At 37.6% G+C, this 25,238-nt stretch overlaps 1 pseudogene; it reads right to left on the reverse strand.

Annotated features, from left to right (window-relative positions):
• LOC122148708 overlaps nt 1–25,238 on the reverse strand; it is a 254,877-nt pseudogene that overhangs the window by 53,385 nt on the left and 176,254 nt on the right.

Below are 25,238 nucleotides of genomic sequence, written 5' to 3' on the forward strand. Positions count from 1 at the left end.
ACCCAAGACGTGTCACTTGTTTAGTTTTCAATGGGGAAAAATGCAAGCTTAATATTGCCACCCCCTATCAAAGGAAGCCCCACCTTCTGAGTAAAAGAGCCAATTGCTAATCGGCAAAGTCATTGTGTCCCTGCAGCTGCTGTTAGAAGTCAGCATATAGAAACAGTCAGCATTCTGGTCTAGTCTTTTTTTTTTTTTTACACTATTGGAACACAAGAAACAACATTTATGAGACAGTTGTTGTCAGATTTCACTGGCGATTTCAAATATGAAATTTAATCGTAAGCTAGGCGAACAGTTTTGGAGAATTTGATGTTTCCCCATTCAAAGAGATATGAGCTGCATTTGCATGCCCGAGAGGCGTTTCAAAGATGGCCGCCGAGTGAAATGACTTGCCTTTGGGCAAGGGACTTTGGTAACACCTCTAAAAATGGGAATAAGTTGCAGAAAGAAGGCCTGCTATGACTCTTTAAAGTCCCCGATATAATTACTGCAAAGTGTCTTTTTCCTTTTCCTTCTTTACTCAGGAGTTGAAAGAAGCAATGTTATACCACTTTATGAACATTTTGAGGCTGCCCACAATGCTGGAAGCACTGTTTTGAAAAAATATTTAAATAAGTGCTGCATGCTATTATCACAGACCCATTGTAGTTTGAAGGTATTTACAAGCAGGAATGAAGTTAACTCTCTGTAGTGATATGGGAGATAAGTGCTGGTTCACTTCACATGGTTTATCCATCCTTAACAAAAGCGGCTCACAAAAAACTGAATGGTATACCTGAGGAGCTCTGTCAGTGTAAACTGTGTCTTGACTAGGATCATTATCTTCCATCTTGTTATCTTAATGGGGTACAGATAGTGTGTCTGGGCTTCTCATTTACAGATTAAAAAACGAAAAGTGTCGCTTATCAATTATTTAACTCCCACCCCACCCCACTTCTCTTCTCCATTCCGTCCCGCTTGCTCTGGCATTTTGTGTTGTCTGAACATTCAGTATGGGCCCAGGACAGGATCACATTGCACTCCTAATCGCACAGACATCTTATCACGGGTAACGAAAATAGAGAGGACACAGGAGACCAGAAAGAGAAAGAGAAAAAAATAACACTGAGAAAAAAATAACAGAAGTAGAGATATGGAAACATTAACGTTTGAACATATATATGTTCAAAAGAAAATGAAAATATGAGTAGTGCTTGCCCATTTGAAACTAAGATCAAAATTCTATGCTGTTTTGATTCATTGCCAGGGCATTGCTAAGAGAGGTTTGTTTGTGTGTTACTACAGTGTAAGAAAAATAAAATCAGTAGTAGAAACTGAAAAGGTCCTAGTATTGGTAATTTTCTGTCAGGACATTTTCTGTTAAGTTCACAGACCTTTTCTTTAATCCTTAAACACAACACAACATAACACAATACAATGTGTAATTCAAAATACAGGGATGAAACACCTGGGGGAAAATCATTCCTATGTCTTTTTGATAAAATATTTAGGCACAGAAGGTTTGGTGAGGCCCCCTTGCTACTCTATTCCCCCTTCTGGGCCTCAGCCTCTCTCTGGGCCCTTAGAAGCTTCCTACCCCCAAAAAAGCCTACTTCCAAGTCTCTGTGATATTCAGATGCAGTTGTTTGACTAAGGCATGTTGCTAGGGTGATGGGTGGTTAAGTACATTACTAAACAGCCTCCTACGGCGTTTCAAGGCTGCTAGGGCATTATTGGGAGGTGTAACAAAGTTTGTAGATCAGGAAGGAGGAGGTGGGAACCGGCGAACATTTAAACAAAACTTTAATAAATAAATGAACAACACAAAACTGAAAATAGCACGACAGGGCCCTCAGGGATGACTACTGCGCAAAAACAGAACCAAAACAACATAAAAAAAAAACCAGGGCATGGTCCTCTCTTGTCTTGCACTCTAGTCACTCCTCCATTTATCTTTCCAAAGCTCATCCATGGGACTCAAGACCAGTGAGTGGCGCATGTGTTGCTCATCATCCTTCACTCCATCAGACAGAGATGAGAGAGGGGAGAGAGGAGAAAAAACAAATCTCGGTCGGGTTCCTGGACACACTGCCACTTGGTCCTCAACCAGCTGAGAGGCTCTCACTCGTGGTGCCATCTGATGGTACTGGACATCTTTGGTGGATGGCCCAACACTCCTCCACCCCTTGGCGGACAGCGATGGCTCCTCCTGTTGAGGGCAGCCGACAGAGAGCCCCCCGTTCCTTGCTCCTCCCCAATCATGGCAGACTGCAACAGGCTCCGGCCTCCTGGCGAATGGCGCCGAAATCCTTCGCTTACTCTCGGGGGGCAGCCACCCCTCCTCGGCCCAGGAGTAATAAAAATCTTTTAGTTCAGTAAAAGAACAGACACTACAATTAAAAACTGAACGCGGCTGCTCAATGCAGCGTGCTGATGGACAGTTGCATCACAGATCAGATTTTATTTATCCAGTGAGGAAAAAGACCATAGCAGACTAACAAGAAGAGTGAGGTGAGACAAACAAGACCATGGCAGATGATTTAGTTTCAAAACAAAATGCAAAAGCGCCTGTTTGGCAATATTTTGGATTTTGAAAAAACCTGTTGTGTTTTGCCGTTTTATCTTATTTAATTGGTTCACCAGTGTTTTCTGATTTTTCACTTTATTTAAAACTTTGTGTAATTGTTAAATGAAAGTAAAATGCGCATGGAGCTTTTAAGCTATTTAAATGCGAAGGAAAGCAAGGTAATGTCACGGTTGGTAAACCGTGGTCTAACGAACAATTACTTTACGCTGAAAACTGATGCTATTTGAAAGTGAAAGTAAAAAAAAAGTGCATGCTGCTTTTACAAGATATTTAAAAGCGAAGGAAAGTGAGGAAAAGAGGGAACGCCCCCGCCTCCAGGGTGATACTGGTATTATCGTTGTTGTCACACGTCGATTAACCGGTGGGAAAATTTTCTCACCGTCACAACCCTAACGTGAATTCTATACTGAATTTTACTCAAATCAAAATAAGGCTGTAAGGGAAAGACTTTTCAAACAGCATGCACTGTATTAAAGGGTCTGAATCACGTCATTTTCAAAAACTGTTTAATGAAGTAACATTTATTGAAAATACTGTATTTCTATCCCCCATTTATTTTCTGTCAAAAATAAACATGGCACTACTCTTATTAAAGTCAGTATAAATCTCTGTGATTTCTTTGCCATCTTTATCACTCATCATTCACAAAATTAGGGAGTTTGTTTAAATCCCTAACCCTAAGTAACACTAAAGACTACAGAATACCCAAGACGTGTCACTTGTTTAGTTTTCAATGGGGAAAAATGCAAGCTTAATATTGCCACCCTATCAAAGGAAGCCCCACCTTCTGAGTAAAAGAGCCAATTGCTAATCGGCAAAGTCATTGTGTCCCTGCAGCTGCTGTTAGAAGTCAGCATATAGAAACAGTCAGCATTCTGGTCTAGTCTTTTTTTTTTTTTACACTATTGGAACACAAGAAACAACATTTATGAGACAGTTGTTGTCAGATTTCACTGGCGATTTCAAATATGAAATTTAATCGTAAGCTAGGCGAACAGTTTTGGAGAATTTGATGTTTCCCCATTCAAAGAGATATGAGCTGCATTTGCATGCCCGAGAGGCGTTTCAAAGATGGCCGCCCGAGTGAAATGACTTGCCTTTGGGCAAGGGACTTTGGTAACACCTCTAAAAATGGGAATAAGTTGCAGAAAGAAGGCCTGCTATGACTCTTTAAAGTCCCCGATATAATTACTGCAAAGTGTCTTTTCCTTTTCCTTCTTTACTCAGGAGTTGAAAGAAGCAATGGTATACCACTTTATGAACATTTTGAGGCTGCCCACAATGCTGGAAGCACTGTTTGGAAAAATATTTAAATAAGTGCTGCATGCTATTATCACAGACCCATTGTAGTTTGAAGGTATTTACAAGCAGGAATGAAGTTTACCAGAATGTTTGCTTTAATGAGCTGTTTTGAACTACAGAAAAGAATTCCAAACAAACTTTGTTTTTGGCCAAATTTAGTACAAAATAACCACACCAGTCTGTTCTTCAATTTTGCTTGAAGAACACCTGGGCCTTTAGTTTCAGACAGAGATGCTAGAGAGAGATAGAACTCATGATCCTTCATTGTGAGTAGCAGTACTAGAGTGGTGGAGTTTTTGGGATATCTCTATTTCTGTTGAACATGTAAGAAAGGGATGTCATGGTCAGGCCCTGTCACAGTTAACAAGACAAGTCTTGAGGAAATGAAGCATTTTTGTCTTTGCCCCTCCAAGAACATAAAACCACAAAAGATAAAAGAGTAAGAATTGGATTGTGCTCTTGCTCTTTAGGCCTCTAAGGAGCGGTCCAATGAGCTCAATGAACACCACAGATGGCTTGAGTAATTCTACACCCCTCACAGTTCTTAAAAAAATGGTAATGCACTGTGGCAGCTTTATGTGCTAGTCTATTAGCATACGATAATTGTCTCATTTTACTTGTCAACATTTAACCTTAACTGAGAACTCTATAGCTATAAAAGAGTAACTTCTGAGTAGTAACATTTTCCTGTATTTCCATAAATAAGCATTAGTCTGATTAAATGGCAGTTGTAGAGGGGTCTAAGCCTCACATCCTAGGCAGTACATATCAGTGACAGACCCAAAAGACTTCCAGTGTCCCTCACTGCAAGAAACGTTCACAAACAGCCCCATCAGACCGAATTACACAGCAGACAGAACCTAAATCTTTGGACATTTAAAAAAAGCCATTTACTGATGAAGTTCAGGGAGCAATGGCGTAACATGAAACCACTTTATACTGGGTCCGTACGGCAGGATGACATGGCATTAAAGTTTGATGAAACTGAAGTGGATCGGTGGGAAAGCCTGAGTAGTATGCGTGTGCAAGGCTTGGCACTTACCAAAGAGAGATATGGATCTGAAACCGTGCCAAATGTCTGGTCTCACATGCACTAACGTGAGCACACAAACTCTGTGAATCTTATGTCAGCTGATCAGTCAACCACACAATCATTATCATTACTAACAAATAACTAGCACGTAAAACTACAGGGCATGACCTATATAATATTTAAAGCTTATTCACTTTAGTAGTCTGACAAACAAGTTCAAAGGATAATGTAAAGTCATACTACTAATTATTACACAGCTGTTTTAAAATCTTACCTGAATATTTTCTTAAATAAACCACTAAGAACAAAATAATCCAAATAATCCAACAATGTACAAAACAATTGTATACAAAAAGTAGCATAAATACTGTAATCCTCAGATATTATTTTACATATAATAGAAAATTTAAATGCAAGATGGCACCAGTTGTATCTGTAAGAAACAAGAAGAAGTGGGCATGTGAGGCAAGGGGCATGAAAGTAGCGCTATAGTTTCAGTTACCCGGATGAGTGGGTAAGCTACAATTGACCAGTCAGAATCAGGTATTCCAGACAACCGTGTAATGATTTCAAAATAGTTTATTGCGAATATAATTGTGACTTTGTGACACTGGCCTATTTTTTTTGCCTGTTTTCCCTTTAATTGGATAGGAAATAGGAATCAAAGGGAAATTACCTGAGCTGGATTCAGAACTGTGTGAAGAAGAAAGCGTCTAGGAATCTAGGAAGTTGCTACACTTTCAATTCCAATCTTTCAACCTACATGTTATTTCTTTCTTCATCAGCATGACAGAAATCATTCAGCTTATTATGCTGTTTTTCTCTCAAAGTTTATAGCAAAAAATAAATGTATGCAAGTATGTCATAAGTATACACATTTAATTTTTTTTTTTTTTTAAAATAAACTCAAAGTTTACTTAAGTTTGATAAAATAAAAATAAAATCCGTAAAAGTATACTGCTTTTTGTTTAGATTATAGATTCACTTGTAGCACTTCTCTCAAGGTTATCAAGCTTGGCTTTGTGAAAAAGAGCACTTAATTGTATTTTATATACCTATTTAAAAAAGAGTACACTTAGATGACCATGTTTCTATATGGTTCCCTTGGACACATTTCTATTAGCGATTGTACATTTTAAATCATTATTTTTTAATAATTTTTTGTCATGATTTAAATACACTTATTTTGATGTGATTTGACTAAGTAAAGCAAATGCAAAGCACTTGATTATAATTTGAAGCAGTGTGTAAGCACAGCTGATTCACTATGAAACAGGTACTATATTTATTTATTAATCATTACTTTTATGACAACAGAGCCATATCATAATTGTGAGAGGTTGCACAGAGAGGTTTTTAAGTCTTAAGTGGGTCAAAAACACTCTTAAGCTTAACACATTTTCATTTAATCATAATTAATGCAATTAAGTGCCCCTAGAAGTATACATTCAGCTTGCACTTATGTATATACTTTTAAAGTATGTCACTTCCATATAAGTAATTTTTAAAAAGTATGCTGAAGTGTTTGTTCCACAAAGGCTGTGGACAGTAAATTAAAAGAAGTGCCTCATCTGAATAGATCAGAGCACAACTTGGTGCACCTCATGTCCAAAATACAAACCTTTTCATCCAAAAAACAAACAAACAAAAAAACAAATAGGATTACAGGGTCAATCAAATGAATCTGATTTCCAGTGTCAGATGCTAATGGAGGAGTTCTGTTCTGTTCTGTTCTGTTCTGTTCTGTTCTGTTCTGTTCTCTGTATCTCTAAGATATGGATATCTCACCTCAGGTCTATTCCAGTTTGAATACTAAGCCACTATGCTGTTTGGTCGCATTGGTGCAACATCAGATTTGCTCAACTCTCTTTGATGTAATTTCTGTTGCATATGAGAAACATGAAATGGCAAACACTCATAAAGCAGCCACAATATAAGGACCATTTATCAGCTTGTGCTAATAGAAAGAGCAGCGCAGGGAAAACTTAAAGGGGTCATATGATGCAATTTCAATTTTTCCTTTCTCTTTGGAGTGTTACAAGCTCTTGGTGCATAAAGAAGATCTGTAGAGTTGCAGCATGTTTCTCTGTGATAATGGACATGGCGCTACCCCCAGGATGGTTCTCGGCACCCATACTCACCCCAGAATCCACTCTAGGACACTTTCCTGAGTCTCCGTCATCTCCTGAGTCTCCTTCACCTCCGCTGGTCCCGTCCAGCCCTCCTTCGTCCCCTGAGCACCCGGTGTTAGCCAGCTCCGCTCCTCCTTTGCGCCCACCAGAGCCCGATCCTCCTGTGCGCCCACCAGAGCCCGCTCCTCCTTAGCAAACCCCAGGATTCCTAGATTTCCTCAAATAAGACTTTGGGGAGTTTTATATTCCTGTGGCCGAGCCAGACATGGCCACGGAGGATCCGCCATGGCTTACTGTTGTCCCCTGATCCGCCGTGGCCTCCTGAGTCTCCTGATACACCATGGCAATCTTTATCAAGAAATAACAGACCTTATTCTGCATTAGAATTCAACCAAGCCATGTAATAAATGGTACTATTGTAGCCCTCCCCCCCTCCCTCCCTCCCCGATGGTACTGTTACGGTGCAGGACGGGAGGGGGTAATTATGTTAGGGTTATGTTTAGTTTTTTGTTCTGTTTTCTTTGCGTTTCCAGTACGGCTGAATGATACATCGAATTTTCATCCTCATCGCGATATGAACTTGCGCGATGAACACATCGCAACAGTCAGCCTGACACGATGAATAAGGGAAAACAGTTTATTACATGCGCCAAGCGCATGTAATAAACGTTTGACCTATCACGTTTAGCCCTGAAGACATGGTTGGCGCGTTCATGCTATTTGGTCAATCAGGTGAAGCCCCAGGAAGTGTCAGCTACGCACAGATTGATTTGTGAGGTGACAATTTAGTTGCAACGCTGTGCCGTTAGCAAATACGATGGCGGAGGAAGGAGAGAAGAGTGAGGAAAATGTGGTGGCTGACGAAGACCTTGTGGTGAAAAAGAACAGCACTTCAGCTATATGCACGAACCAAACACGACCATCCTCCATCACCACCTGCAATACAATCATAAAGACCTACACGAACAATTCAAAACTAGCCAAACAACAAAACCAAAATCACCAAGTAGCAAATCTAAAAACTTTGCCATCACTACAACAACAGTCAATTTCTCAGAGTTTTGTGAGTGTGACTCCTTATGACACAACATCCAAACGCCACAGAGAAATCACAGCGGCCATAACTCGTTATTTGACTAAGGACATGATGCCTATAAACATAGTGACTAAAGACGGTTTTGTGTGAGCCTTGTGTGATTCCATCACAGACTTATTTTTCGCAAGTCGCCATTCCAAAAAATGTATGACCCATGCAGGGAGACCATGGAATCGGAACTGAGTCAAGTTGAACACTACGCTTGTACCACAGATCTTTGGTCTAGTCGAATGACAGAGCCCTACATCAGCCTCACTGTGCACTTTCTGGATCAAGACTTTGAACTGAAAACGTGATGTCTACAGACGCTTTGCTTCGGGGTCCTAATCAGCCTGTCGGGGTTGTATTTCGCTATAACAACTGCCTCGCTCTACATTATCCCGCTTATTACCTGGCTACCTTCCAAATAAATAATTTGACACAAAATATTGATTTAAAAAGGAGTATATTGATTTAAAAAAAACGATTGTATTGCTTCCGCTAAAGAAAATAGTATGCTCTGTTTTTCATGGCAACCCTGTGTTATACTTAGCAGCGGCTGTTATCAAGAAATAACAGACCTTATTCTGCATTAGAATTCAACCAAGCCATGTAATAAATGGTACTATTGTAGGCTATTGCAAGTATTATTTTATTACCTGAACAACAGACCATATTAGTCATAAGATGATTATGTCTGCCCTGGTTTATTACGTAATTTAATTTTTGTCAGTTGCACTGTGTTGACAAAGATTGAGTTCTCGGCGGGGAAAAGCATGTGATGTCATGTAGCCAACTGTCTGAATATTATTAAGTTGAAATAAACAATAGAAAACACTGAGCACTTGTAAAGTTAAGAATATTAATTTAAGTTGTATTTCCCCACAGCGTGGTCAGCATTTATCTAACAGGGCTAGAGCCTATAGTACTGGATTATCACTGTGTAAGAATTGTAGTTAATTATGCAGCCTCTGAAATATTACTTTATTTCAATAATTAAATAATTATATTATTATTAAATTTAATTAAATTTAGTTAAATTATTATTAATTATAAATAATTCAATAATAATTAAATAATTGGCTACAATGATTACTGGTAGTTTGAATAGTTTGTAACAATTTATTTCTTATCTTCTTTCCAGGAAATGCTGTTAAGGATGACAGCCGCATTGACCGTGCTGTTGGGCTGTGCAAAAAATTGGTGGGACATTTTTCCCACAGCTGGAAGCAGAAGACGGCACTGAAAAAAGCACAACAGGAGCACAACCTCCCTGAGCACTCACTCATCACAGAATGTCCAACTTGGTGGGGCTCAAGGCAAAAGATGACTGAGAGGGTCTTGGAGCAGCGGCGGGCCATTTCTGATGTCCTATCACCGAAAACACAGCATCTGGTTCCCTCCTGGCAGGACCTGGATGTACTAGAGTCTGTAAACCTGGCATTACTCCCTTTGCAGGAATTTACTGATCCTCTTTCCGGGGAAATCTATGTCAGTGTTTCATATGTGAAACCCATCCTTCATCTTTTAAAGACATCGGTTCTTGTAGAAAAGGAAGATGACACAGATTTAACCAAGTCCATTAAAGTGAAAATCCTGGATTACATGAATACAAAGTATGATGACCCAGGAACACAAGAACTTCTGGATATCGCATCCTTCATGGACCCCAGGTTCAAGGTCACCTACATTAGCAGTGAAAAAGTTGAGGACATCAAGAGCAGGATCATGTCAGAAATGAAAGACTCAGTACAGAAGGAAGGGACACCTTCTGAGAACACAGAGGTCCAGACCATGGAGCCACCCAGCGAAAAAAAGACAAAGCGATCATTGGGCAGTTTGCTCAAAACAAATCCAAGCCCCACTCCAATCTTTCATGCATCTGGAGCAAGCTGTTGAAGCTGAACTTAACAGCTACTTGTTCTCCCCATCTCACAGTGAAGCAGACCCTTTGGCCTGGTGGAAACTCCACCAGGTCACCTACCCTAAGCTGACCAAACTTGCTCGGAAGTATCTTTGTATACCTGCGACTAGTTCTCCCTCAGAGAGGCTCTTCAGCACTTCAGGGAATGTGGTAACATGTCTGCGTACATGTTTGAATACTAGCAAAGTTAACATGCTGGTTTTCATGGCCAAGAACTTACCCTAAAGAGATAACCAAGGCAGTAACTTTTCCTAAGGGGCAGATATTTTTTTTTTGCTGGTTTTATGAGCCCTTAAGGATTGTAGTAGTGAGAGCCATTACAGTTATTTTAAATGGTCATTTTTATTTCTATTTATTTATTTAATTATAATAGTTATTTTCCCCACATTTGTTTTATTCAAAGAGAGATGCTTTTTGTTGAGTTTACAAGAAAATAAATTGAAAGTTAATTTCTTATAGTTATAATGCCTCATTTATGTGCAATTTGTTCAATAAAAGCATGTCAAAAATTATCTATTTGATTTCTTTATTCAATGGGAATATGCTATTCAATGTTTAGGTTCTATGTTCGCAAAGAACCTATTAAAGCACTAAGACATGGGAACAGTATAGCTAACATCCACATTTGAATATTTATCGCAAGTCATATCGTCATCGCAATATTAAACAATGTTATTGCACATCGCAGCTTTTCCTCATATCGTGCAGCCCTAGTCTCCAGTTCACTTGTTTCCCTGTGACCTAGCTTTACTCCTAATTATCATTCAGTTCACCTGTGTTTGATTAACTCATTAGTTATTTTGTTTGCTCCCCTACAAATACTCTCAGTTTACCCTTAGTCAGGGTCCGTTCTACTTTAAGTTGAGTTGTGTGTTTCTTGAATTAAAACACATTATTGGTTTTTCAACCATTTGCCTTCGTCTGCCTGCCTTAGACACAACCATAACACATGTTATTTGAAATTAAATTAAAATATATTATAGTTTAAATTCAATATGCAGTTAGCTGGACTTAATGATTTTTAAGTGGGACTTAAGTACATCATAATACGTAATTTCAAATGTACAATAGATCTTTGTCAGAGTAGTGCCATATTTAATTTTTTACAGAAATGAAAATGAGGCTGTGAGAGATAGAAGTACTGTGTTTTCAGGGAATTGTACTGTTGTTTAAGAACATGACAATTGTTCAGCTGACAAAAAAAAAAAAAAAAAAAAAAAAAAAAACTTTTAGTAAACAAAACTCGATAAACTCCATTTTGAAAGTTGTTATTTTGACTTCAGTCAATATTAGGGAGTTATCATGCTTTTCACTTTAGAGTACCGATCCAAATAGTAATCGCTTCTGAAGGATTTGGTAATACCTGAGTCACTACTAGTGGGTTACCATGACCCTCACTTTAGAATTAATTATAAACTATGCATTATTCATATTAATTATGAACGTGTACAGCAGTATTTCTTAGTAGTTCTCTGGAAGATATCGAAAAAAAAAGTAGTTACTGATTAGCTATTAGAGAACTACCACTTTTAACTAAGCTTTATTACTTACTAATTCTAATAAGTTTCTTGTTAGCTAATAGTAGTTACTAGAATGTTAATAGTGCATTAGTAATTTCTTCCTGTGTGGTTATTAATTAATGATGGAACAGTATTCTAAAGTGTTATCAAGACTGTTTATATGGTTAGCTTTTATTGTGTGTGTTTGACTACAACACCACCTCTGTGACTCAGCATTTATGGTTATTAAAATATATTTTGATGTAATTTTCACTGATACCTGAATGCCATGTATTTGTAAATACACATTTGTAATAATGAGGTTAAAATTCAGTACATTTAACATATATTACCTTTACATGTAATATTGATACACAACAGCTAAAATTATAAACACATACTTTCCATGTGCTTTGTTAGTCAGCATACTAATACATACTAGTTTTATTAAAAAATAATGACTTTAAAGTGTAATTTTATTTAAAAACTAATTTAACAGTATTGCAAAGCACTTTTTAAAAGTGTGGTCGTTCATTTCAGATATAATATATTTTCTGCAAGTACACTTTTCAACTACAAGTGTACATACAATACAATTAAGCACACTCCTTTATCATAAGAGATTAGAAAAAAAATAGGATTATCTTTTGTCAATGCATTACAAAATTATCTAAAAACATGGGGAAAAAAATGTATATTTAAAGCTAATCATTACTTTAAGGTAGTTTGAAAGTAGGGCTGTGAAAATCACAATTGTGATATGGCCTTGTTGTCATAAAAGCAATTTTATTGCAGCTGTGGCCTAATGGTTAGAGATTTGGTTAAGGCTGGTTCCCACGGCAGGATAATTAGGCAGATTTTAGCCCCGATTCACCCCTTCCGACAATCTTAGGATGCTCCGATTATCGTAAAATAATCTGATCAAATATTCCTGCCGTGTGTGGTGTGTTAAGACTGCTCTCCTCTGCTCGAAAGGACGTCGGGACCGCTCCGATCTCAAATCGGGGATATCCAACATGTTGGATTTATTTGGCCCGATTTCTTCTTGTGTGTAGTGTCCCCCGAGGACAAACGATCACGCAGCCTGTGGACTGTGGCGTGTAGCCAATCAGAAAGCGAGGTGACGAGGCGGTGAGGAAGTACCGGGAAACAAAATCAAAACAGCCGGCGGCATGGCGCACCAGAAAGTCCGGTAACGATACTTATTGTGTGGTTGACGGACTGTTTTATCAGTTTGGACCAGTGCAGCGCGAACCGATCGTGATCATGCGACGCTGTAACTACACAGCGCTAATGAGATCCAGTAAAGAAAGCATTTGAATTCGCCACAGAAGTAATAACATTGTGCGAGATCTAGAGAGAAACATTCACATTTCTCCGTTATTCACGGATCAAACAGCGCGTGGAAACCAGGAATGAATGAACTAAACTTATCCAGTGTCTACAGATCAGCAAATTTCGTCCGCCATTATTGTTTACTCTGAAGTCACGTTTGATCTCGAGGGATTTTGCGAGATTTCCCGTCTGACATGGGAATGCTCGGGAGTCAAATCGGTTTGTGTGTGATGTGTTGATTTTGCCGTGTGGCTGCACTGTGGGGTCTCTCAGGTTTGGAAAATCGGCCGACAATTTTAAAATCGTCCCGTGTGAACCAGGCCTTAGAGATTTGGACTTGTAACCCGAAGGTCGCAGGTTCGAGTCTCGGTGCTGGCAGGAGTTGTAGGTGGGAGGTAGTGAATGAACAGCACTCTCTTCCATCCTCAATACCCATGACTGAAGTGCCCTTGAGCAAGGCACTGAACCCCCAGTTGCTCCCCGGGCGCTGGATATAGCTGCCCACTGCTCCGGGTGTGTGTTCACGGTGTGTGTTCACTTCTCACTGCTGTGTGTGTGCACTTGGATGGGTTAAATGCAGAGCACCAATTCTGAGTATAGGTTACCATACTTGGCAAATGTCATGACTTTCACTTAATAAACCGCAACGGCTGTGATTTAATTAAATATGGAACCTGCAGTTTCAAAGTGAATGAGCTGTGTTGTGCTCAAAACAGTGTTTTCAACTAGTTACAGAGTGTAATATGTGCTCAATCCACAAAAATGCCAAAACGCCATGCTTTGAAACAGTTTGCTTATAACTTGCACTGTGAACACAGTGCACATCCAAGTAACAGAAAAGGAAGATATGCCAGCAATTCATCCTCGATTCAAAGTGTTCTTAATGTCTCAAAGTTTCTGAAAACTTGTGAGGGACAGCAAGTTTAAAGCAACAGAAAGACAGAGGACACATGTCATAAAGATGCCAATGTCAAAAAGGATTACAGTGTGAAAGCAAACAGACCGCAGCAAATCTGGCGCCTTTATTTGGCTTAGCTTGAGATGTGTCTTTTCTGTATGCATATGCATACACGTATGCTCAGCCATATGTTCCCTCACTGTGTTACCAATTCAAATCAGATCTCCAACCCAATATCATACAAAGCATGCTCATGGCAAATGATGAAAATGAGTTGAAGAGAGCCACATGCATCAGTTGTGTCTTTGGGCTTACATTCTTCTTGGCTTTATATGTGTGTGAATCACCAGGCAGAGAATTAGAAATCAGATGCATTATGGGGCAAAAACTCCAAAACTCCAAAAGTTAAAAGACCAACCAAATTCAAGAGTATGTCTGAATACTGCACAGACCTACAGTTTAAAATAATAGTCATTATAAATAATAATAATAATAATAATAATAATAATAATAATAATAATAATATAGACAGAATTCGCCCCGATATACTCTTTTCTGCTAGAGCACTCAGTTGATTTATTGAGAAGTCAAAACAACAAAATTGCACATCCCTTTAAAAAAAAAATCCCACTTATATTAAAAAGACACGTTGCATGGTGCACAGTGTCAGAAACATAAGTATGTGGAATATTTAACACTTCCATTATTGTTAAATATTAATGTTAATGAGAGTGACATTATATCCTTTTGCGTAATTATTTGCTGCAGGCTTTAAATCTAGTGCAACCAGCCCATTATGTACTAGGGTGTGTTTTGATTGGGGATTATAATGTGGCTACTGTTGGAGAGCATCTGATCTTTTCTGGAATCTGATTCCACCTTGATAGATGCAGATATAAGCTGTGTGTTATCTGAAGGTTTTAGATTCAGTGCACAGGAGCTGCTCCTGTTTTGTGGTTTGCTCATAACTCAAATGATCTGTTGTCACTAAGGTATAAAAGCTACTGTCTGTTAACTGAGATTTGACAGAGGAATTTGGACTCTTGGTGTGTCAAGTGCAATAAAACTTCGCTTCTCTGATATTACTTTAATCACTGTTGCAATGGTTGCAGGTTATAATCACAAATAGAATATAAACTTGACTTCCATTGCATGTATTTAAGCCTCTATTTTAAGAAAATGAGTGTTTATATTGAGATATCCTGCAAAAACCCATGAAACCTGCATTAATCCACCATACTTGCAGACAACATTAAACATCATTTACCTTAGCCTGAAATTCAACAGCCAACGCTCGTTAACCAATTATTAACCGTTAACCCACAAGATTATTTGCTTTGCTACCTTGACAATGACAATGCAGCCTGTTCATTATCATAATAAAATACAGTCAGTCAAACATATGGAGAAAAAAACACACTGCTCAGTTTAAACATGTAGTAAAATCTGTGCCGTTAAGTGTTATCACCGTACTGCCGTGATGTTATGTTATGCAAAACATTTTGTTTTATGTGGTTATTGGAACGCGAGTGAAGTAGGCTACATAATAAATAATAATTTGGCATTCAAATATTGTGAATATGGGAACATTTGATTTTGTGTTGATTGAGAGACCCAGCTTTGGTTTCAGTTTTGTTTTAGCCTAAATGAATTCGTTTTGGCTTGTCGTTTATATTGCTATAACTTCTGAAAGGCCTATTTTTAATTCTTGCTCTTTTCTAAATACTGTTAATTGAAAGGATTTGTTGTGGAGTGAGGGGAACTAAAATAGCCTAGCTATGTTTACATTTTATTATCATGTTTGTAAACATTTTGCATTAGGCCTATTTCTGAATGAAATAATAAATTGCGACTTATTATATGTGACTTGTTTTTTTCTCTAAAAAACTATTTTTTATATGCATAGCATATTTTAACCATGCAGCAAACCTTTTTAAATAATTAAATAATTTTGATAAATTACTGAAAATAAATAAAATACTTTTTAAACTGTTTAACTGATTGTATTAATCAGTTAGAATTCTTGACAGTCAGTTAACAGTTAACCGGTTAAAATGAACATCCCTAATTACAGCACTTACTGTAAATAATTGAACACAAATGGGTTTGAACCTTATTTTGTTTAGAGGGCACACCTGAGGACAGGATAGTAGACTGTGCAGGTAAGAAAACTTGAATATTTATTGTATGGGTTCCATTTGGTGTGATGAAAGGATGAATAGCATGTTTACCTTGCAGCCTTCACAGGCACTGACACCATAGTGGTACCCCGAGGACTTGTCCTGGCAGACGAAGCAAGGTTTGTAGACACGAGGAGGGGGTAGAGGTGATGGAGGACTGGGGACCAATTCCTCAGAACTGGTGCTCTGAGTCTCAATGGCTGTAGGGGCAAAAAACATAACTGATGATGATTGAGATGAAAACTGAGAAAAATAACTGACCAAAATATTTCAAATTATATTATATATATACAGGTCCTTCTCAAAAAATTAGCATATTGTGATAAAAGTTCATTATTTTCCATAATGTAATGATAAAATTTAACTTTTTTCTATAACTATTTCAGGTCTTTTATTGTTTTAATACTGATGATTTTGCCATACAGCTCATGAAAACCCAAAATTCCTATCTCAAAAAATTAGCATATCATGAAAAGGTTCTCTAAACGAGCTATTAACCTAATCATCTGAATCAACTAATTAACTCTAAACACCTGCAAAAGATTCCTGAGGCTTTTAAAAACTCCCAGCCTGGTTCATTACTCAAAACCGCAATCATGGGTAAGACCTGCCGACCTGACTGCTGTCCAGAAGGCCATCATTGACACCCTCAAGCGAGAGGGTAAGACACAGAAAGAAATTTCTGAACAAATAGGCTGTTCCCAGAGTGCCGTATCAAGGCACTTCAGTGGGAAGTCTGTGGGAAGGAAAAAAAACGTGTGGCAAAAAAACGCTGCACAACGAGAAGAGGTGACCGGACCCTGAGGAAGATTGTGGAGAAGGACCGATTCCAGACCTTGGGGGACCTGCGGAAGCAGTGGACTGAGTCTGGAGTAGAAATATCCAGAGCCCCACCGTGCACAGGCGTGTGCTTTTGAACCAGAAACAGCGGCAGAAGCGCCTGACCTGGGCTACAGAGAAGCAGCACTGGACTGTTGCTCAGTGGTCCAAAGTACTTTTTTTTTTTTCGGATGAAAGCAAATTTTGCATGTCCATTCGGAAATCAAGGTGCCAGAGTCTGGAGGAAGACTGGGGAGAAGGAAAATGCCAAAATGCCTGAAGTCCCAGTGTCAAGTACCCACAGTCATTGATGGTCTTGGGTGCCATGTCAGCTGCTGGTGTTGGTCCACTGTGTTTTATCAAGGGCAGGGTCAATGCAGCTAGCTATCAGGAGATTTTGGAGCACTTCATGCTTCCATCTGCTGAAAAGCTTTATGGAGATGAAGATTTCGTTTTTCAGCACGACCTGGCACCCTGCTCACAGTGCCAAAACCACTGGTAAATGGTTTACTGACCATGGTATTACTGTGCTCAATTGGCCTGCCAACTCTCCTGACCTGAATGAACCCCATAGAGAATCTGTGGGATATTGTGAAGAGAAAGTTGAGAGACGCAAGACCCCAACACTCTGGATGAGCTTAAGGCCGCTATCGAAGCATCCTGGGCCTCCATAACACCTCAGCAGTGCCACAGGCTGATTGCCTCCATGCCACGCCGCATTGAAGCAGTCATTTCTGCAAAAGGATTCCCGACCAAGTATTGAGTGCATAACTGAACATAATTATTTGAAGGTTGACTTTTTTGTATTAAAAACACTTTTCTTTTATTGGTCGGATGAAATATGCTAATTTTTTGAGATAGGAATTTTGGGTTTTCATGAGCTGTATGCCAAAATCATCAGTATTAAAACAATAAAAGACCTGAAATATTTCAAGTTGGTGTGCAATGAATCTAAAATATATGAAAGTTTAATTTTATCATTACATTATGGAAAATAATTAACTTTTATTCAAAATATGCTAATTTTTTTAGAAGGACCTGTATATATATATATATATATATATATATATTATATATATTATATATATATATATATATATATATATATATATATATTTAGCATTATTAGTATCATTCAAAGTATTACAGCGTAAGGTTGCAACATTAAGCTGAACTATTTATAAGCAACAAAATCATTGCAAATACACTGTAAATATTTTATATATTGCCCAGCTGTAGCTGACAGCTATGCGTCTGAATTATTAAAGTTGGTTTATAGGACAAGATAGACTGATTTCAATCTGTCGTATCTTGATGAAATCATAGTAGCACATGGCTGATAGCCACAAATCAAAAAGCAATCTTCTAAACAGCGCTCCGTCTCTATGATCCAAAGCAACAAGACTTGCTCGAATTGATTTTTTAACACACTTCTGAGCACATCAGTTTAGTAAACAACATTACTGAGGACAAACGTCTGTCTTGTTTGAGAAAGTAACAGGATAAAGAGACTACGCTTATTGTCAGTGGATGAGATTGATTCCTCAAGCAAAGTACGCTGTGTTGAGTAGTTTTGTATGTGTGTGCAGAATAACAAGGGCTTGTCGTTGAAGCTGAATAAGCCTCAGGCTTAAGAAGTTTAATTTTCCGAGAGACCTTGACCAGGTACGTGTTTACATTTGATTCAGCAGTTTTAGGAGTATGAAGATCTTTTAAATGCACTTTATACTTGACAACCTTCAAAACAAAGAGATCTGTTTCTTCTTTGGGAAAACAGATGCCTTTGTAGATAATAAAAAGTATTTTATAAGCCTTTGTTTCGATATTTTTTATAGGTTTCAAACTGAAATATACCTTTCAACAGCACTAAAGATTAGGGATGTCAGCTGTTGATGAGCCCTAGAGACAGATCCACTGCGAAGACTGCGTCAACTAGACAGCCATTGGGACAAGACCGTGGGAACCACTGTTGCAGTATGGAATTAAACCACACCATGCTGGTTTCATCTGGCCAGAGGAGAGCTGGACCCCAACTGAGCCTGGTTTCTCCCAAGGTTTTTTCTCCATTTCTGTAACCGATGGAGTTTTGGCTTGTTTAGTTGTGGACGCTTGACTGATTGCACAGACACTATTGGAAGAGAGCTGAACTGGATGATGACATCACAGAATCATCTATGAGCTGACTTTAACTTGAAAAATTACTGTTTGTTATTGTCCTCTTGCATTATTGACAAAAAAAGCTACATTGACACGATCTGTATTGTATAAAACACTATACAAATAAAGGTGACTTGACTTGTTGCCAAGAGTGGTCCTGATCCTCCAACTGAACCTCCACATAACATTAAAACAAGCACTACTCAATATACTTACAGCTGAAAATTCAGAATACTCAATACATGAAGAAAAGGAAGTGAAGGAAGTCAGTGCAGCAATGACAGATAACGTCTTACTTGTTCTTTGCAAGTATCTGCTATGTTAGATACTTTAAGCTATTTTTGCAACGTTAAGTGTTCGTTAACATGAATAGCTATAAATAGCATAAAAGAGCTGAAAAAGAGCTCATATTACTCAATTTTATAGGTAATTAGTTGTGTATTGACAAACATTAGGTAGAATTTACCAAATTTCTATTATTATGTCATAGCTGCCTTTACTCAACACATGGGATGAAATGTACCCAAAACAAACTGAGTGACTTTCTCAATACATGAAGAAAAGGAATACTTACAGCTGAAAATTCAGAATACTCAATACATGAAGAAAAGGAAGTGAAGAAACTCTATTCAAACTTAACTGGTTCTTGCATCTATCACGACACACCATCTATCAGACTTTTACATCACTTCACATGATTTGTTATGTCATATAAACTTATTTAATGATACTTTTATTTATTTATTAATTGGTCATTTTTTAAGCTACATGTTTGTATGTATGTATGCTCATGAAAGATAAAAACTTGAGAATAATAATAATAATAATAATAATAATAATAATAATAATAATAATAATAATAATAATAATAATAAAAACATGACAATGCCTTGTGCTGTCATCTATGAATCAAGGACTTTCGATATACAAAATCCATTATTCTCCATTATTACACCAAACTCAATAAATAATACTTTTTTTTTTTTTTAAATGGACCAGACAGCAATCAGGACTCCAGCAACACATTTCTAGATGTTGCACCACTACAGAACAAAAAGTACATGTGATAAGAGATGGTACTGCAAGTGTACAGCAAAGCATGCTGGGAGCTAGAAATCTGCTGTAACTCATTCCGTCAATGTGTGTGTGTGTGTGTATGTATATATATATATATATATATATTAGGGCTGTGCGATTAATCGAAATTGTAATAAAAATCACGATTTGAGCGTGCGCGATTTCTAAATCGCTTTACAGCACGATTTTCCTCCGCGGTCACCGACCTCCCGCAGTATGCTAGCCGATCCAATCAGAATGCAGCGCGCCTATGTGGAGCGCGAGAACAAAACAGATGGGGCATATACCTAACTCCAGGTTCACACGCTGTCTGTGATGCGTATTTTTTTTCCAAACCCATGTTAATACTGGATCAGAACGTTCACCGCTGCACGCGGTAAAAAAGATGTGAACAGAAAAGGTTAGAAATCGAAAGGTGCGAAAAGAATGAATATTTAAAGCATGAGCATAGAGAGAGTTGTGAGTGAGTGAGTGAGTGAGTGAGTGAAGTGAGTGAGAGGAGACATGTTTTAAGTGCGCGCACTGTCTCCGGACGAGAGGAGCGTGTATCTGAGCACGCATGTTGGGTTGACAAAGCAAAGGAAATCTGCGCGCGAGCGGAGAGATTCGCGCTCGCACATTATTTTAATGTGCTTTCCCGCGTTACAATAACTCGCTCTCGCTGCTGCTAGCTAGCTTCTGAACCGCTTACACATACTGTATACGCACTGCAAACAGAGTACGTGTGAACCTTGTGCAATAAATATATTTCAGCACAGCTACAATGAGCTCTATGACCAATGCATGGCGAAAAAAAAAAAAAAAAAAAAAAAAAGCCCTGGTTTTATTTTATTTTATTTATTATTTTTTTATCATATGTCTAGACATTTTGTTTGACATCTTTACTGAGTGATTATCTTGACTTATGTCTGTTCTAAAAAAAATCGTGATAGTTTTGATAAAGCTCTCATTGGTTTTCTTTTGGAAATATGTTTCAAATTTATACTGAATGCATTTATGGCTGTAAAGCATGTCTGTGTGTGTCAAAATCGTGATTAAAAATCGAAAATCGCAAAATTCATAAAAAAATCGCGATAGGTTTTTTTTTTGTCCATATCGCACAGCCCTAATATATATATATATATATATATATGTATATATATTTTCTTTCTGTTTCGTAAGGGCACAGCTCTGAGTCCAGATGAACAGGATTGATAAATCTGGCTGCAGTCTCTATTTAAGCACACATTGATTGTGTACAGCTGAAGTCGCTCTCTGAGTGCTTGATTTGGTCGTTTGGACAAATGAATGACTCTTATTGATCTCATATCTCACTCATGTACCTCCCCAGTGACGCTCCTGTGAGGGAAGCCTGATTAAATTAATGGGGGCAGTCTGACATTTGTTTTCATTTGAGTCAAGACTATTAGTGCTGCGGCTTGTGGTAGAAAACAATACCTTCCATCTGGAGAACAAAGGCACTGGTAGTATCCATGTCAGTGCTCCATATATTTGCTTGTCTATTCTAATTGTTGAAGACCACCATGAAAACTGAAGTGTCATCTACTTAACATTTGAGGACTGAGACTCTATCTTCTTGCATTATTGACTATATATAATTTAACTATTTACCTGTTTGACACTGTAAAGCTGCTTTGACACAACCAGTATTGTATAAAGCGCTATACAAATAAAGGTGACTTGACTTGACTTGACTGAGAGACTTGCTTAACACTTTAACAGGTATGATTAAACAATCACAATTCAATTAAGAGATTAATTACCCAAGAGAGCTGTAGTCCACAATCAAAATGGCAAAAGATGGCCTAATTTTTAGCACAAAACACCCAGAGCAGAAGAACATGAATATAGTGGTGCACAACTATCCATCTTATATGCAAATTCCACAAAGAAAGGCCTCAGCCAAGGCTCAAACCAGGGATGTTCCTGCTGTGAGATGACACTGAGCTACTGTGCCGCCTTACGGCAGCACATTCATAACAAAATCATAATTGTAGCACTGTAGGGAAAAAAAACCACAATTCTTCCATTATAACTCTGGGTTATTACACCAGAGAGAAGAAGAAAGATGACATCTGCAGAATATAAATAATCATTCTCACATTTCACTCATTGCTGTTTATTTGAAACGCAATGCAGAGACGAGAGGTTTAGGCCACCTGCGGACACATATGATGCACATTAAGGCTTTTCCATTTACTCTTTCTGGTGGCAGGCTACATTCACCACATGAGGTGCATAGGAACCTCTCTCCATTTTCTGGGCGATTAAATCTCATCGAAGTGGCCGGGCGACTTCCCGCATGCTAACATACACAGAGCAGCCAGTAGATGACTACAGGACAATGACAGACAGGCCAGAAAGAGGGCAGCAAAAACGGTGAGCTGTGCTGTTACAGAAGGTCTCGTGGCTTGTCTCACTGAACTCTTACCCTCTGGCTGAACCAACCGCAGGGTCAAACAGGAAACTATCACACCCATACCAGACTATTCACTCAATGGGGGGAAAACAAACTGAAAACAGCACTGCTGATGCACACAGTCAACCCAGAGACAGGTTAGACCGGTCGACTGCCACGGAAAGAGAGAGAATGGGAATAAGAATAACAATTCTGAAGGAATGTGCACAGAATCCTATTGGAATTTCTACCAACCAATCCTAAAGGGATTCCCAAATGGATCCAGATGGGAATTGCAGATGTGGATAATACAAAACAAAACAAAACAAAAAAAATTCTGTTCAGTCCTGAAAGGATTTCTTGTACAATTCCCAATAGGATAAAATGCTTCTGCAGGACATTGAAAGGAATTTAAATAAACTTAAAACTACCAGTTACAGCAAGTTATTATTTTAATACAATACTATAACTATAGTATACTACTATTAGAATATTACAAGAAATATAAAACAACAATAATAAAATAAATTAAAAAAAATTGAAATAATTATTATTATTATAAGCATTTAAAACAAATAAAACAAATCTTATACTTTTATTGAGTTATTTTATTTTCAATTTGCATATATCAAGGTCAGAAATTAGGCATGGCTTAGGGTAAAAATGCCACTGTACGTAGTGAAAAAAAAGACCTTGCCAATCATTTTTTATTTCACATTAATCTGGTGACAATGTATTAAACACAAAAGATGAACAATTAGCAACAAAAGTGTAAATAAGTCTAGGAACAGTCACGGTATGTGTTAGTACATCTTTGTCCGCTTGGTATGTGTTTTCTGAAATGTGCCTCTGTAATTATACCTCTTTTGTTCTGTATGCCATACGAAATAAAAGTAAATGTTTTCATAGTGGTAATTCACCAGAATACATGAACTACTTAACAAAAGTAAATACAAAAACATAAACACAGTATAACCACACGGGAAAAATTAAAAAAAAGACAAATGGAGAGAGAAAGAGAGAGAGAGAGAGAGAGAGAGAGAGAGAGAGAGAAGGAGTGAGGACAGGCATTTCCTGTTCGTCCCTGAGAGAATGTTCCTAAAGTCTGAACTCTCTGAGGGAGAATACAGTTACGTGATCATAGCTTAAACAAAACATATTTAGTTATGTTTGTTCCACATTTGAACTAACTGAAAATTTGTTTTGGTTTTGCTGTTACTTCTTTAAGTGATCAGACTTTTTACCTGGTGGACAATAAGACCACAGATTTAACTTAAGGAAGGTCTATGCTATACCTAAAGACCAAAATATCATAGGAACTTTATGGTGGACTCTGCTGACCTGGGTTATCTAGCAACACTCTTGAAAACTGCCCACAACAAGCATTTTGTTTTGCATATGCAAACAGAAATCTAGCTTTTGATTACAATCCTGCACATATTTAAGCTCTATTATCAATACGTTTAGTACGTAAAACCACATACATACAAACAAAATGCACATGCCTACTTGCTCAAATAACATCCAGTAGCCCAAACACTCTCATGTCTAAACCATGGGATTAGAAGCAGCTTGCACAAGTTTTTTAGAAGACTTTAAAGTAGTGAAAAGCAATTAAATATTGTATAATAAAACATTATAGGTCATTTTACAGTTGAAATATTTAACCCTGGGTCATTCTAAACCATGGGTAAATGTAATACCAGGTTATATTGCTTCATATTTCACACTGCTCACAATTTACCCAGGGTTAACAATTAACCCTGGTATTCATAAGCTGACATTTCACACAACATTCACACAACATACATTCATAAAACCTGGGTTAATGTTTTTATTTGCATATTTTTCACTGTCATTGATTGAACAAATGCAGCATGCAACCTGTTTACATCTCTAGCACTGTGCATCTTCGTATTATATATTGCTGTCTGTAATATCAATGGACTTTTCAGTGGACTATAAAGGTAAGAATGAAATGTCATCACTCCACACAATGTGAATATGAAAAAAGGTACAAAAGCTGTCACTGGGGCGGTACCTTTTCAAAAGGCACACCTTCTGTCTACAGTATACTGCCCCGAGCAGTGGTTCCCAACCTTTTTCAACTCACAGCCCACACAACCAAACACATATGTTTGCGCGGCCCACTGCAAAAAAATTAACTGACCCCGCTATTGTTGGGTTAATAACTTAGTACTCAGAAGCTAGATTGTTAACTGTATTTATTGAATGAACTAGGGCTGTGCGATATGGACAAAAAAAACCTATCGCGATTTCTTTGATCAATTTTGCGATTTCGATTTTAATCACAATTTTGACACACACAGATATGCTTTACAGTCATAAATGCATTCAGTATGAATTTCAAACATATTTCCAAAAGAAAACAAATTAGAGCTTTATCAAAAAGTTGTAACATCTCTAGAACAGACATACAGTACAGGTCAAAAAGTTTGGAAACATTACTATTTTTTAATGTTTTTGAAAGAAGTTTCTTCTGCTCATCAAGCTTGCATTTATTTGATCAAAAATACAGAAAAAAAATGTAATATTTTGATATATTATTACAATTTAAAATAATTGTTTTTAAATTTATTATACTTTAAATTATCATTTATTTCTGTGATGCAAAGCTAAATTTTTAGGATCATTATCACATGATCCTTTAGAAATCATTCTAATATGATGATTCATTATCAAAGTTGGAAACAGTTCTGCTGCTTGATATTTTTTCAGAACATGTGATACTTTTTTAGGATACTTTGATGAATAAAAAGTAAAAAATAAAAGAAGTTATGTTTTTAAAAATATAAATATTTTGTAATAACAATATACAC

This window comes from Cyprinus carpio, chromosome A19 (genome assembly GCF_018340385.1).
Source record: "Cyprinus carpio isolate SPL01 chromosome A19, ASM1834038v1, whole genome shotgun sequence".
In the NCBI taxonomy this organism is placed as follows: Eukaryota; Metazoa; Chordata; class Actinopteri; order Cypriniformes; family Cyprinidae; genus Cyprinus; species Cyprinus carpio.